Source organism: Antrostomus carolinensis, unplaced genomic scaffold, assembly GCF_000700745.2.
Source record: "Antrostomus carolinensis isolate BGI_N321 unplaced genomic scaffold, ASM70074v2 scaffold10876, whole genome shotgun sequence".
In the NCBI taxonomy this organism is placed as follows: domain Eukaryota; kingdom Metazoa; phylum Chordata; class Aves; order Caprimulgiformes; family Caprimulgidae; genus Antrostomus; species Antrostomus carolinensis.
The window spans coordinates 71,189-85,080 of NW_010321175.1; positions in this window are offsets into that span (position 1 = coordinate 71,189).

Here is a 13,892-nt window from a genome sequence, read left to right on the forward strand (position 1 = left end):
CTGCTCCTCCACGCAGGCACAGCACCACCAGAACAGACCATTCCCTCTTCTGCCTGCACCAGAAAGTGGACAGGCAACCCCCGTCGCTCTGTCATGACCATTCACATACGAAAAGCAGCAGCAGGCAGCCAGTGCCCTCCCTGAGCTGCCTGCCACCACCACAGGTTGCTCCCCTCCAGGAAAGGGTCTTCAGGAGCTGCTCATTTGTGATCCAGTCATCTTTGCTCATGACTTGATGGGAAGTTCACACTGCAGTTCAGCTTAACAACTAGGGAGATGAGATTTAGGTTTTTTTAAAAAACCAGCAAGAACAGTCTCCTAATATTTGTAATCTTCCAAAAAAGAGTTGTGTTTGAAAGTCCTGGCCTTCTCTGGGACAGACAGATTGAAGACACAAAAGAGAAAAAGACACAATGACCAAATTGGCACACCTTGCTGTGGTGTAATGTGCTGTTCATTTGCACTGAACTACCTTCCCAGGGCTTAATTTAAGTTTTTATTGGCATGTACAGCTGGATTCATCCTATGAACACTTTCACACAGTTACGCCACTTGTGAAGGGGAGAGGGATGCGGGCAGTGTTTTAATTTGTAAAGTTTAGCAAAATAAATAAATTACAACACCAAATTGAAAATAATTAAAAATTGTTTCTTGGACTGGTACCATCTTGCTTGTAAATGCCACTGCGTTATCAGCAATTTCCTATAAAGAAGTTGCTTAGCATTTCTAGTGTCAGAGAAAATAAAACAGGCAAAAATAATTGGTTTTCACTTTGGACTCCTCTTCCTTAGGGCAAAAAATTCACCGCTCAACAGCAGAAGAGGACTACAGAAGAGAAAAATTAAGTCTCCATGAGACCCCTGAGTATCAATAAATAACAATTCAAAAAACATTTTTTGAGGCTATGTGCAAATAAGTAGTTTACAATGGAAATCGAGAACATTTATTTTACAGAAAGCAACCTGAAGTGATCATTAGTTTTACATTAATAAGCATATGCAGAGAGTACACGAGGTACAAAATAAGGTGTCAAACTATTGCAGAGCAAGAGGTGGAAAGGAAATCAGTTTTTCTAGGCCTTAACTAAAAGTCAGACTAAATTTCCATTTAATGTTATCAGATCAGCAGTCCTGTACTTGAGGGTCTGTCTCTTTAGCAACAGCAGAAGAAACATTTGGGATTTGTGCTACCTCTGAGGAACCCATGTCTCCATAGAAGGCAATAACAATTGCGATGTCTGCTGCCCATAAGATTATCAGAGCATCCTGGCAAGGACTGCACTCCCAACAAGTCAGTAGGTGACAATTTACAGATATAGTCTGAAACTAAAAGGCTGCAACCTGTCCCACAAGCTGGCACCTGTGATCTAACACTGGAAGGACCACAGACAGAAGTATAGGTTTTTAACTGTGTTAAAAGGGACACAGGACATATGCAGACAGTCTAGTCTATTTCCTGGTAACCTTTCAAGAAAAAGGTTGGTTAGATCTTCCTAAACGTGTTTCCTCTTAGTACTTCTGCTGAGGTCTTTGAGCCCCATGTGATTATTTCTGAATGGGCACAAAGGAAGTCAGAGATGAACAAGCCTAATTTCTGCAAGGGAATTTCTTTAACAGTTCCCATTTTGAAAAAAGTAACACGCTAACAGTTAACCACCTCAGTTCTCTGTAAAGCATTTAATAACCTGGCCAGGGGCAAATGGTCAGGAGTTTAAATGAAGAGATCCTGAAGAATAAAACTGGCATTATTCAAAGACCATAACTCAAATACTTCTAGTGCAACAGAATGTTAATTGTTCTTCTAATCCAGAATTTGTGATGCCTTAACCCACAAGGGTGGGCCTTCACCCATGTGAATATCTCATAAATATTTAAAGTAGGAATGCAAGATTAAAAAAAAAAGTACATGTACCATGCTTCTTTGTAATACTATGTATTTAATACCTGATTCCACCCACTCTTACACCTCTCTCTCTATCTCTTGTTGTATAGCTCTGTAATTGAAATGGTAGAACAGCTGGTAGGAAGAACTTCAATTTCTGTGTTAAAGATACACATTTGCTGGAGCCCAAGAAAAAATAAAAAAAACCCCAATAAAACAACATATGTGTTTCACATTAGACAGCACACAAGCCAGAAGTGCTGAAATAACTGCAATTCTTGAATGTGCAATGCAGTGAATAATGCTGATATTTGACAAATATATATGAGAGTGAATCTGCTTATGTTACTAGTACATAAATTTTTGAACATTTGAAATGAACTAGTATGTGTGTATATTGTATCTATATATAGATATCTCAAGAATTCCAGCTGCTTTAGTGAGATGTGCACAAAGCTATCACTCTCAAGAATAAGACTTCAAAACCAAATGCTGATTTAACTTACTTTATAATACACTGATACCCCAGAGAGTTGCAAAATTTAGACAGTGTTGGTAACACCAGTAATAATAACCAGTGCATACTAGTTATCAACTTTCACTCATTTAATTCTGTACTGGTACTCTGATGGGCAAAGACACAAAGTGTGTGGGACTTTTGCAGAAATAGTTATGAAAACAATAGTCTAAAATACTTTTTTCCACTTCTAGATGGATATCCTATTTTACTGTAATATTGAAAATGCAATATCTCAAAAATGAAGTACTTTCTAAAATGTACAAAGACTAATAACAGAACAATGAAATAGTGAAAAGCCATTCAGAAGCTTTTCTGAGAAGTTATTGCTCTTAGTTTGTGAAGTGACAGATGCTTCTTTTTGTAACTGCTTGTTATTAATAACTGTGCTACAGAACATGTCCTCAGAATATAATTGGTTTCTGCAAAACAAGCTATTATTTCTGGACATATGTGAATGTATCTTCTTCTAGAGGATTCTCAGCTAACTGGAAAAAAAAAAAAAGCAGTGAAAAAACCAAAAAACCACTTCCACACTTGTGTTCAGCTTGAACTACCAAATTAGCAATAGCTGCAGTGCTACTTCTCCTGCAGAAGCTTCCAGTGAGTAAATGCTACGCGACTTCGTTAAACAGATGTGGAAATGAAAGTCTGGAACAAGCTTTGTTAATGTCCAAAACAAACTGTAACAAAAGTCAGACTTTTCTGCAACAAAGCTTTACATCTGGGAATTTGATGCCTATTTACAAAGGGTTACTAGTCACAGCAATGCAATAAAGGTTAACAATGAGCATGCAAGAGCCTCCACTACTACATTAGTAACACATACCAAGCCCTTGTCCTTAAATGGCATTACAATAAGTTTTTGCAGAACTAGCAACCTTTTCCAAGGCTTTTAAAACAGAGTAGTTATAGTTTTCTCCTGTGCCACCCCATGAAGGACTTCATAACGTAACATTATCCAGCAGCCTTCAAATTCTGGGTCCATCTAACATCACCACCACAGCGGTAACGACCACCACAACTATTTTGAGATACAAGCAGCTGAAAGCAACAAGAAGAGACAGAAAGGTAAAAGGAAAGGTTATAGTGTTATACTGGGGGCAGTAGAGAGGGAGAGGAGGAGCAAGGCAGAACAGAGCAAAAGAAGCAATACTCATGAAACAGGCCTGAAGTTTACACCCTACATAAAAGAACTAGGTAGGAGAGTTGTTTGTTTTTAAACAAATAAAAAAGCTTTTAAAAGGGGAAGTGAAAGTACCTGTAATAATACCACAACAAATAACCCACTGCATTAAGAAGCTTTGCTGAAATATATGTAAATATCCAGAGGCAAAGATAGTGCAGGAGATACTGAGGAGGTAGATTGAGACCAGAAGAAAGATGGTACAGAAACAAAGGAACCACTGTATTTATGAGAGAGCACCTGTTGACAGGTTGGCTTATCTGAAGGTTAATAATAAAATCTGACTGTAAATCATATTTTTCTTCTATGGTAACTCCGTTAACAATGAGAAATTTCGATGATCTTCCATGATTTTGTTTTCCATACAGCAGACAAATCAAGTAATAACATCCATGTACAAACTAGTCTGGGCATCTGCACTTTAAAATCAGCTGGGACTAGAGAGATCCATGTCACAATGTGGCTTTTCATTTACTTGTTAAGTCAGAGTCTATTAAAAGGCAGAAAACATTCAATACAGCAGCACCTCAGTCTCTTGTGGTATCTCAGGTTAGGAGCCTTATGTTGGAAGCATCTCAAAATACAACTGGAAAGCTAGGGAGCTAGATTTTCAGAAGTGCCAAGTACCCAGCAGTTCTCACTGAAACCCTGCCAGATTTTTAAGAAGCAAGTGCTACTAAACTACAGATTTGGCTTGCTATTTCACAAATCAAGTACTCTGGCACCTCCACAACCAGTAATTAATTACAATGTTTCTCCATGCCTCCACTCTCTCTTCTGCATAAGAAAATTAACATCTTTTCATATACATGTATAGCAAATAACTGTCACCCATGCATTCCTCTTTAAGAGAGGGTATTTAACATTTCCATCTGACCACAGTAAAAGCACCTTCCCCAACAATACTGGCACTAACTTAAGACTAATCTTAAGAAAGGGACTAGTCTGGCACTACCATCCTCATTTTTTATTTCACTCGTATTAACTAAAAAGCAAAAGAAAACCCCAGTGAAGCCACTGCAACTCTCTCCTCACTCTTCTCCTGCCTGAGACAATTCAGAAGCAGCATTTCTCTTCTGCTGGTCAATGAGACTTAAGGAAGCTGCAGCTTGAGGCCACTCTTCCAGTTCTTCAGACTCCTGCATCAATGAATCAACGTGCTCAGGATGTGCAAATGCAGTATAGCCTCCAAACATGAATCATACTTAAGGCTGGTTGATCCAGCTTGACTGACAGAATAACTGTTGACAAATACTTGGAATGAAGTCTAACGAACCAGCCTCAAAAGAATGGTCAGTCATGCATAATCCAGCCAGAGAGGCACAGATCTATTATGCAACAGAAGAATGGAAATACTGGCCCGCTTACCCTTCCTCCCCAATTTAGTCAGTAACAGATAACATTCCTGGTGGGATTAATAACTGGGAATCAAGAAAGACTGGAAGGATTAAAGGTTCATATACATGTCAATACAGAGAAAGACACAATGTTCTTCTTCTGAACTGCCTCAGTCAGAACAAGAAATAAAATTATTGAAAAATGCTGCAGTTACTAGCTCACGCTTAAGGAGGCAGGAGCAGCAAAAAATTACTTAGCTTATTATAATTTAAACAGAAAATGACATCACAGAATGGTGTCTTGTGAGAAGCCTAATATGATTTGAATGAAGCATATTCCAGGAAACTATATCAGTCTCTCCTAGACACAGGGTAGCATCCAAATGACTCAATCAGACTGCAACAATTCTGGATACGAGTAAACATGCAGACTAGGTGTCTCGTAAAACTGCAGAAAGGAAGCAAGACACTTGTGAAATCTGCGTGCCCAAAGCTGAATGTTAGTAAGATTTCAAAGACAGTATTCTGAATCTATGTGCCAAAGTCCTGAATAAGTGCTTACTGGAACACATCCCTCCTTCAAAGGTCATTGCTTAAAGTGCTTTCCTATTAAGAGAGTACCCAGTAAGCTGTACATACGTTTAAAAAACAAAGCTAGAAAATAATACATTCTATGTCCTTCAGTGTGCTGTAGCTACTGTTGGTCCAAGACACCAGAGTAGTAGAGTATTTTCTGTGACAAAGATGAACCTGGGCCCTTAGCAAAAGTCTGTTCCTTACTTCCTCTTTCCTTCTTAATACGAGGTCATTAATACAGAAGAGAATATTATACTTTTCCTTCTTTTGAAGAAAATGGACAGTTGCCATGGTTAGAAGTTCCACCTGGAATTCAAGAACAAGGCTGAGATATGGTAAGGGAAACAGATGTCCTCCACTCGTGTTCACTTCTGCATCTAGCATGCTGCAAAGATCAGATTCTTAGACTTCATATGAGCTCTTCTTTGCCTCTAAGCTACCTAACAATACATTTTAAGTATCTCAAGTAATTTCCTACTACAGAATAGGGTTCTTTAATTATTTGCTACCTACAGTCATCTAATTTGACTATATAAGGCATGCACATTGTCTAGTGGCTTTTCTGAATGGATAAGCATAGCACATTGGAGGGTTAACTACAAATCTGACGGGCAGAAGACAGACAGTAAGTACTAAACAATTTGTGACAAGGACTATTAACACTCAGCCTGGTCTCTCCCAGGGAACAGGATGCCAGGAGTCCCAGGACACGTGTCCTTGGCATTCTCACGGCAGACAGCACTTCATTCTGAGCATTACGTACCACGTGGGCTTGGGGCATTTTCTGTGGAGACGTGATTATTCATGGCTGTAAAAGCCAGAATTACATTCTTAGACTTAGGCTTTGTGTCTTAATTACAAAATGGCAGATTTTCTTCCTGCATAAAATCACATACAAAAACAAAAATATGATTGCTAAGTATGCTCTGTGTATGAGAGCAGGAAGCACGTACAGGTTTTTCAGGATGCCATGTTTCACACTGTACATAAGCTTAGCCAATTTAAAGAAGACATAAGAGCATATGCCTGTACTTCCAGAAAGGAAAAAAAAAAAATCTCATAGAACAGAACTCCTCAATCTGTTAGAGATGCTTTAAGCATCATTAAAAGTACATTTTGTAGCTAGTTACAAGTCTAAATATAAAACTCAAAAATGAAAGGTCTCTCAGGGTGTATATTCAATATTTCAAACTACAGCAACTGAACACCATGCAGATGTACTTCCTAGCATAATTTCTTTGTGGGCCATGATCGTGCTTTCCTTCCCTTCCCCATTACACTGCAGGATGGCTTACCCACAAAAGGAGGGCAAATCAGTTTAAAAGTCTAATTTAGACATCAACTAATATTCCCAATGAACTTTCCTACCCTACTTTTTGTTTACTACTCTCTTTATATAGGCAGGTGTAAGGAAAGCTGGCTTCCATGACAGCAATTTTCTGATTGACGATCTTCGATTCCTAGCTTTCTTCTGGCTTATGGTTGTCACTGGCACAAAGCTTCAGTGACTTTGTTCCTCATTCCACTTTACTGTGAAAAGTGACAGCAAAAGCTGCACTGTGGAGTGCAACTGGATTAGCTCCGTTGTGCTTCAAAATGGAAAATGTTTCAGGGAAAGAAACAGAACTGTTTTTGAAGATCTGTGTAAGAAGATCTATGTATAAATCTGAATCAGTCACACAATCCAGCTGCACCCCACTGATGTGACCCAAATGAAACAATGTGAAGGAAGTGGAGGACAGTCAGATACAAACACAACTGGTGCAAGAGACAGCAGTAATGAGATATATTTGTACAAACAGGCATCTGAAATGGAGTAAGAGAAAAGCACAGTTTTGCACCAGTGCTACTTCAGAGTTATTCTACAGGATTAATGCAATGATTAGAACTTGGGAGCTGCAGGTAGAAGTTAAGCTAAACTGAAAAGCAAAAGTCCTTCATTAAACAAAATGTTAAAATCCAACGTCTTATGTGCATTTTTTTCCTTTGCCCTTAAAGTGAACAGCACATATAAATTTCAATTAGACATGTGAACTAAAACTTCTCTTTTTAACATTGCTCCAACTTCATGAATCAATTATTAAATTGAAAATTTGAATCCTACAGAATTGATGAAAGTGTGGTGGATGAAGTCTAAACACTGCCTTACACAGGAAACTAAAATCCATTAAAATCTTACTCAGAAAAAATGGCCCATGAACCAAATTTGAAAACCATATACTACAAAAGCAAAGTAATCAAAAAGACATATTTCAGATTTTGAAGATATGCAGGCTTTTCTGTGGTGGCATCCAGACATGAACACAACACATGAATAGCCTGATAATGTTTTAGGCTAGGAGTTCTGGCTACAAGAGTGCACTGCAGAAATGCTGCAGAAGCTTTTAGTGCTAGACCTGAATGCAATAAGGGTTTCCTTGACACACTCAAGTAGTTTACTGGTGTAAAAGCACCTATCTAGAATTCACTACCATTTTGACATTACTTCTGGAAGAGAGAAAATGCATTTTTTTTCCTTCTTCCCCGCCATCCCAATAGTCTAGACCTTTAGTGAATTAAGTGATAAATAGCAATACTAGAATGGAAAAGTTAAGGAAAACACACTTTTGTCTTTTTTTCAGATTGTTCTGGGTTTGCTCTAAGAGTTGGAAAGTGTATGTTTCAGAGTATCATGAGACCAGATGAGGAATACGCTATGATGAAGAGTCACAAGCCTTAATGACTTCTTCACATGTAGAAGTACGTGCACCCACCATGTGGTCAAAGTCACCTGATAAGAAACACTGGCTATGTGAATGAAGGTGCAAGTCCAACCACACAACTGCAGGGGGACAGGGAAGGGAAAAGTTGCAGGGCTATAGGTAAACAGGCAGCAGGGACTGGCCCTGGTGCACTGTCCTGCATCACTGTCTTACAAAACTGTCAGTTTGAACCTCACAACGTTTAAGATAAATGAAGAGAAATACTGGCATTTCAAGCATGGGGGTTTTTTGGCAGGAATAGGACATACTGTAAAATGTTTGCGGAGAGTTTACACTCACCACTTTCACAGCTGCCAGTGAGGCAAGTCAGGAAGGCTGTACTTCCTGACCTGTGATTGAAGCTTCCTGCAGACACTCCTGGAGCAAGTACAGAAAAGGCAGTCAGCAGGTTGGGAACACCCATTGCACTTCTCTTGCTTCTGATGCAAGAACAAAATACACATATTTTTGCACTGTGCAGTTCTGTTTGTTCCCTGCCTCCCCCTGCTCCAGAGGGGATCACCACTGACTGATGCCAGTGCTCCAGGAGAAGTCCTGTCCCTTCCTCACTTGGTCTTCCTTCATCAGCTCTCATGCATGCCTGTGCCTGTGCCCTCCTCCTGCTGTTTGCAGTACAGCCCTTATTCTCCTAGGGTAGTAAATACTCCTCCTCTGCTCCTCTCAGTCATCTTCTTCAAACAGACATCACCACCTTTTACTTGTCCTTATCACCCCTACATCTGCTACCCAACTGCCTGCCTTCTGTTCTCTTCCTTCCATCCACCTCCACAGTGCAGGGTTTTTTTTGGTTGTGAGGTTTTATGGGGTTGGTAGTTTTTAAATTTACTTTAAAATTACCTGATTGGGCTACCATTTCCTTCTTCTCCCTCCCTGTTCCTGACAGTGTCTCAAGGACAGAGATTCCCCATCCCCACACCCCATTCTCATTCTTCAATGAAACATTTTTTCACAGGTATATAAACATCTGGGAATGCTCCTGAGGCACAGCAGCAGGAAGCAGGACAGAGGATGACCCAGAGGGCCAGTGGGAGCTGGAGCTCCCGCTCCACTTTGGGATGCCACTTACACTTCTAGTTTCACATGGTAGTAATAAAACCACCTCCATGTCACATACTTCTCCAGGGTAAATTACTGCATAGACTCTTTCTTCCTCAGGGTTACTAGCACAAAGATTTTACAAGTAATAGTGAAATCAGAGCTGAAAAAACAGGTGTGTTCATAGAAAGGAAGTGCACAACATGAAGGACAAGCCCAAACGTGTCTGGTATCCTCAGCTCTACTAAAAACACTTCAAAGTTGTCAAAGGAATGTGGGGGAAGGGAGACAGAAAGAAGGAAACAAAGTGTGCTATTAGCCATTTACCAGTATTTAAACAAAATTCAGCATACTTTGAGTATTTTTAGGGTAAAGCATCAAGTTTGACTGATGCTTGAATTACATACTTCATGGCTGAGGCTCAGAAACATAAAGAATAAGATAAAATACAAAGATATTTATTACGTTGCACCTTAGAAATGAAACAGTGTTTTGCAGGCTTTGCCCTCAAACGCAGAGAATTGCGCAATGTGTTCCACGAGCTACACCTCTTTCTGAGGAAGCAGCATGTGCAAGATTTGGGCACATTTCTTAAAGTACTGTTGCATAACAGAATCCTTCTCCACAGTTCATTTGTTTTTTTAGATAGTAAAATATGAAGCAGTAAAGGAAAACATTAAGGTAGAATTTACAAGCTTCTAAAGTTCAAGTTGCTCTACAGAACTGCGCTTCTAAGAAACCCCCAGTAGTTTCAGGATTTAAGTGTTCCACCAGTAATCGTGTAATCCACAGAAATTAACCCCATATAAATGCGCTGCAATCGTATCACTTATTGAAGTCGAATGAGAATAGATCTATCCCAGAATTCTGCTGGAGGCAAATTCAGCTAATTAAAAACACTGTCCATTCATCTACATTATTTAACACCACACCAAAGCACATGTACTTGACAACAATTAGAAAGTAGTAAAGTCAAGCTGGATGCAGCCTTCGAAGCTGAGCAAACCAGGATAAGCAGTAGCATATGATATTAAATTGCAAGTTAAATTAGTAAAGCTATGGAAGGTTATCACACAAAGAATACCAAAAGAGGTTTGTCATCTTATTGAAGAATTAGGTTTGGAGATCTATTCAGAAGCCTTACTTTGAACAAAGGAGTAGGAATGTAAAATTGACAAAGAGTAATTAGCAAATCCATCAAGAATATATTTTGGTAAAACAATTAGGGAAGGAACTATAGATAAAGAATATGTGGCTACACATACCATGAATAACCACAGTTTGTTGGGGCAACAAGACAACTGAATGTTATCAGAAATAATTCGTTAAATTTATTGAGGGTCACAAAGTACCTGGACCTACTGTCAAAGATAGGCTGAATTAGATATGAATATTAATCAATCTGTTTTTACTATGAATGCAAGGGATATTTGCATATCAAACCTGCTAGACTTCTCATCAGGGACTCATCACCAGGGAGGTGCTAGAAATGCTGCTTAGAATTCATGAGAACAGCCATGAAACTAGATCAAATCTATTTAAGGTTAAAATCCGTACCATGCTTTGATGGTTTGGGTAAAAAAAAATGAATATTCATAGATTTGTCATCTAAGTTTACCTCAGCATTTAAAGAGAAAAATAAACTTACAGTATTGCCTACCTGAATTTCACTTTAGTTACTCTAGTCCTCTCTTTAAGCAGCAAGTTATTCACTGAAGAGGTTCCCCAATTCTACAGATCAAGGAAGGAAAAAATAGCATGAGTAACTACATATTACAGCTCCTACTGCAAATTATTTATAACAAAGTGCAGTGTAACTTCACATTAGCAAGAAGAAAACAGCTACCAAGAGGGAGAGTCAGGAGTTTTTCTCCAACCGTTCTCCTTTGCAGAGCACCACAGATGTCAGAATGGCTGAGCTACTGCCATTTGTGAGTGAATTCAAGGACTAGAGGCTACCTTGTTCACTGTAGTGCTGGAAGAAATCCTCACCGAGGTTTGCAGTCTCTTTATTCTTATCCTAATATGTCTATACACAGTTTAAAATATATATATATAAATCTATGCATTTATATGTATGTATTACATAGCTAAAGGATGTAAATAAGGAATATCGGTTCAAAACCAGTAACTGCTTAGTTTTAGCTGTTCCCTTTGCTAGGGTCAAGCAATATTCAGCTGAGGCTGGTGGAAAGGCACCAGACCAGATGCATATTCCAACATTTTTGTGTGCAAGATTAGTTAGATAATCCTCCTTACTGACCAGCCTTCAGATCACAAGCAACACCAGGTAGTTCAGGAAATAACTGTTTGAACCGAGTACCCAGTAAAAATGTGTAACTTGGCAACTTGCAAACTGTGAGGTTTAGCAAATAAGTTTGTTATTGAATTATTGTCCATGACATCTGGTACCAAGTTCAGCAGTTCTCAGTAAGAGAAAAGATGGATGACAAGTACTGCCGCTGTCCTGGTTTCACTGGGATAGAAACACAGAACTAATTCTCTGTTAGAAAAGCTGCATTTTAAGAAGACTGCAGCACCTGATCTACTGAGAACAAAGTCGATAAGACACTTTAAGCTTGTGGCCAGCCATGGTACGTGGGTTTCCATAGTGATCAAAGTTTTTAGCAGTTTCCAGTCAGCCAGGTGCTCAGGCCAGGAGGACCAAAAGCCAGGGCAGCTGACCCAACCTGGCCAACAGAAGTATTCCAAACCGTAAACATCATGCTCACTATAAAGTGGAAAGTTTGCCGGGAACGACCCCTCTTCCTCCATGTCCACCAACCCCGGAGGGTCTCGCCTGTCATTCTGCACCCAAGGCCCATTCTCCTGCTGCTTGTGAACATCGTGCTTTCATCAGCAGCATATAACTTTGTGTATTTTATATGAGTATTACTATTAATATTAGTTCTTATTATTATTTCATTAAATCTGTTCTCATTTCAACCCACAGGTGCCCTTTCCTTTTCCCAGTTCCCTTCCCAGCTAGAGCGGGGTCACTGGGTGACAGAACAACTGATTAAACCAAGACAGCAGGCAATAACAGAAAGGAAACACATTCATAAGAGCTGGCTCTGAGCAAGAAGAATCACTGCTCTAGAATCTGCTGTTGAAGTAGCAGTGGATTATTTACTGGTGTTAAACCTGTATAAAAACAAACAAACAAAAACCAACAAACCAGAACACCCCTGTATTCAGAGAGCATCCACCTGTAATGACAAACTGTCATGACAGCACTCATATGTCAGAAATGGGCTTCGAAACAGATAGAAGGTGTGGGGAAAGCTGAAAACTCCAAACAATCCAGTTCACACTTCAGATGTTCATGTAAAATAAGATAAAAGTAATAGTAAATTAGATCTTACACACCTCCTATGTTAGGTAGGGCAATGTTTTGTAGATTTTATTTAAAAAAAACCCAACAACAACAAAAACCAAACATAAAAATACTACCACAAAACTCCCTTCTACACTTGAGCTCCGTAGTGTTTTAACTTTCGTGCTACGTGGCAAGACGCTTGCTGACTTTCACTGGGGGATTGTTTGACATAATTCAGCCCTTCCTTGCTCACAAACTAGGGAACCAAATCTTCTGTTTTTTCAGACTGACAAAAGCCCAGATTTAAAAAGTAAAATTAAGGGGTTCTTAATTTTCTTAGTTTTCAGAAAAGACTGACAGAAAATTCATGAACTGGAAACAAAGAGCTAAGACAGACGAGAGCAGGTAAAATAGACTACAAATGAAGAAGAATGGTAAAACAAGAGAATAATGCTGGGGAGGAAAACAGCAAAGGGGCAAACTTGTCTGGACAGCATTACACGTCAGAAGCAGAAAGCTTTGATCACACTTCTTGTTAGGATAGAAATCTGGGCGGTTAAAAAAAGACAAACTTCACAACACCGGATTACCAAGAGCAACAGTATTAGGAACTTGCTGTAACTGCCTTCGTGAAAAGGACGTTTGATGACTGCATAGCCCTGACAGTGACACAAGGAGACTTTGTGGAAAGAAAGAGATTTGAGTCTCCTTCCTTTGGCTAAGGAGTCAGACAACAGCATCTTACTCTTTGTTTATCTTTAGTTAACTCAGAATAATGAAAAGGAGACAAAAGTAGAGCTTAACTGACAGACCAATAAGCTTGACAGGCTATATAAAAGGTGTACAGTTACTGGATGAAGGGTTAGAGAACTACAGGTTCCAGAGATGGGATATCTACTCAGAGCACAGCAGGAGGCTATCAACAGAGCTGCAGAGACACAAAGGGAAAACTTCAGTATAATAACGTTTGGGGTCCACATAAACTATATTCAGATTACCTGTAAGTAGAGCTCTGATAATTTTTCTTTACCCTGGTAAAATAATCATATCACAATAAGCTGTTCCTCAGACAAAGCAGCTGAACAACCAGCTTATAAACTGTGATAGTTTCATGGGGCTAGCCCTTGGCTAGCAGCCAACACAGCCGTTGACCCACTTCCCCCCCGCCCCCAGGGGACCGGGGAGGGGATTGGGGGACAAGGATAAGGAGACTCATAGACTGAGATAAGAACAATTTAATAATAGAAATAAAAACCCCCTTAAAATAATACTAATATTG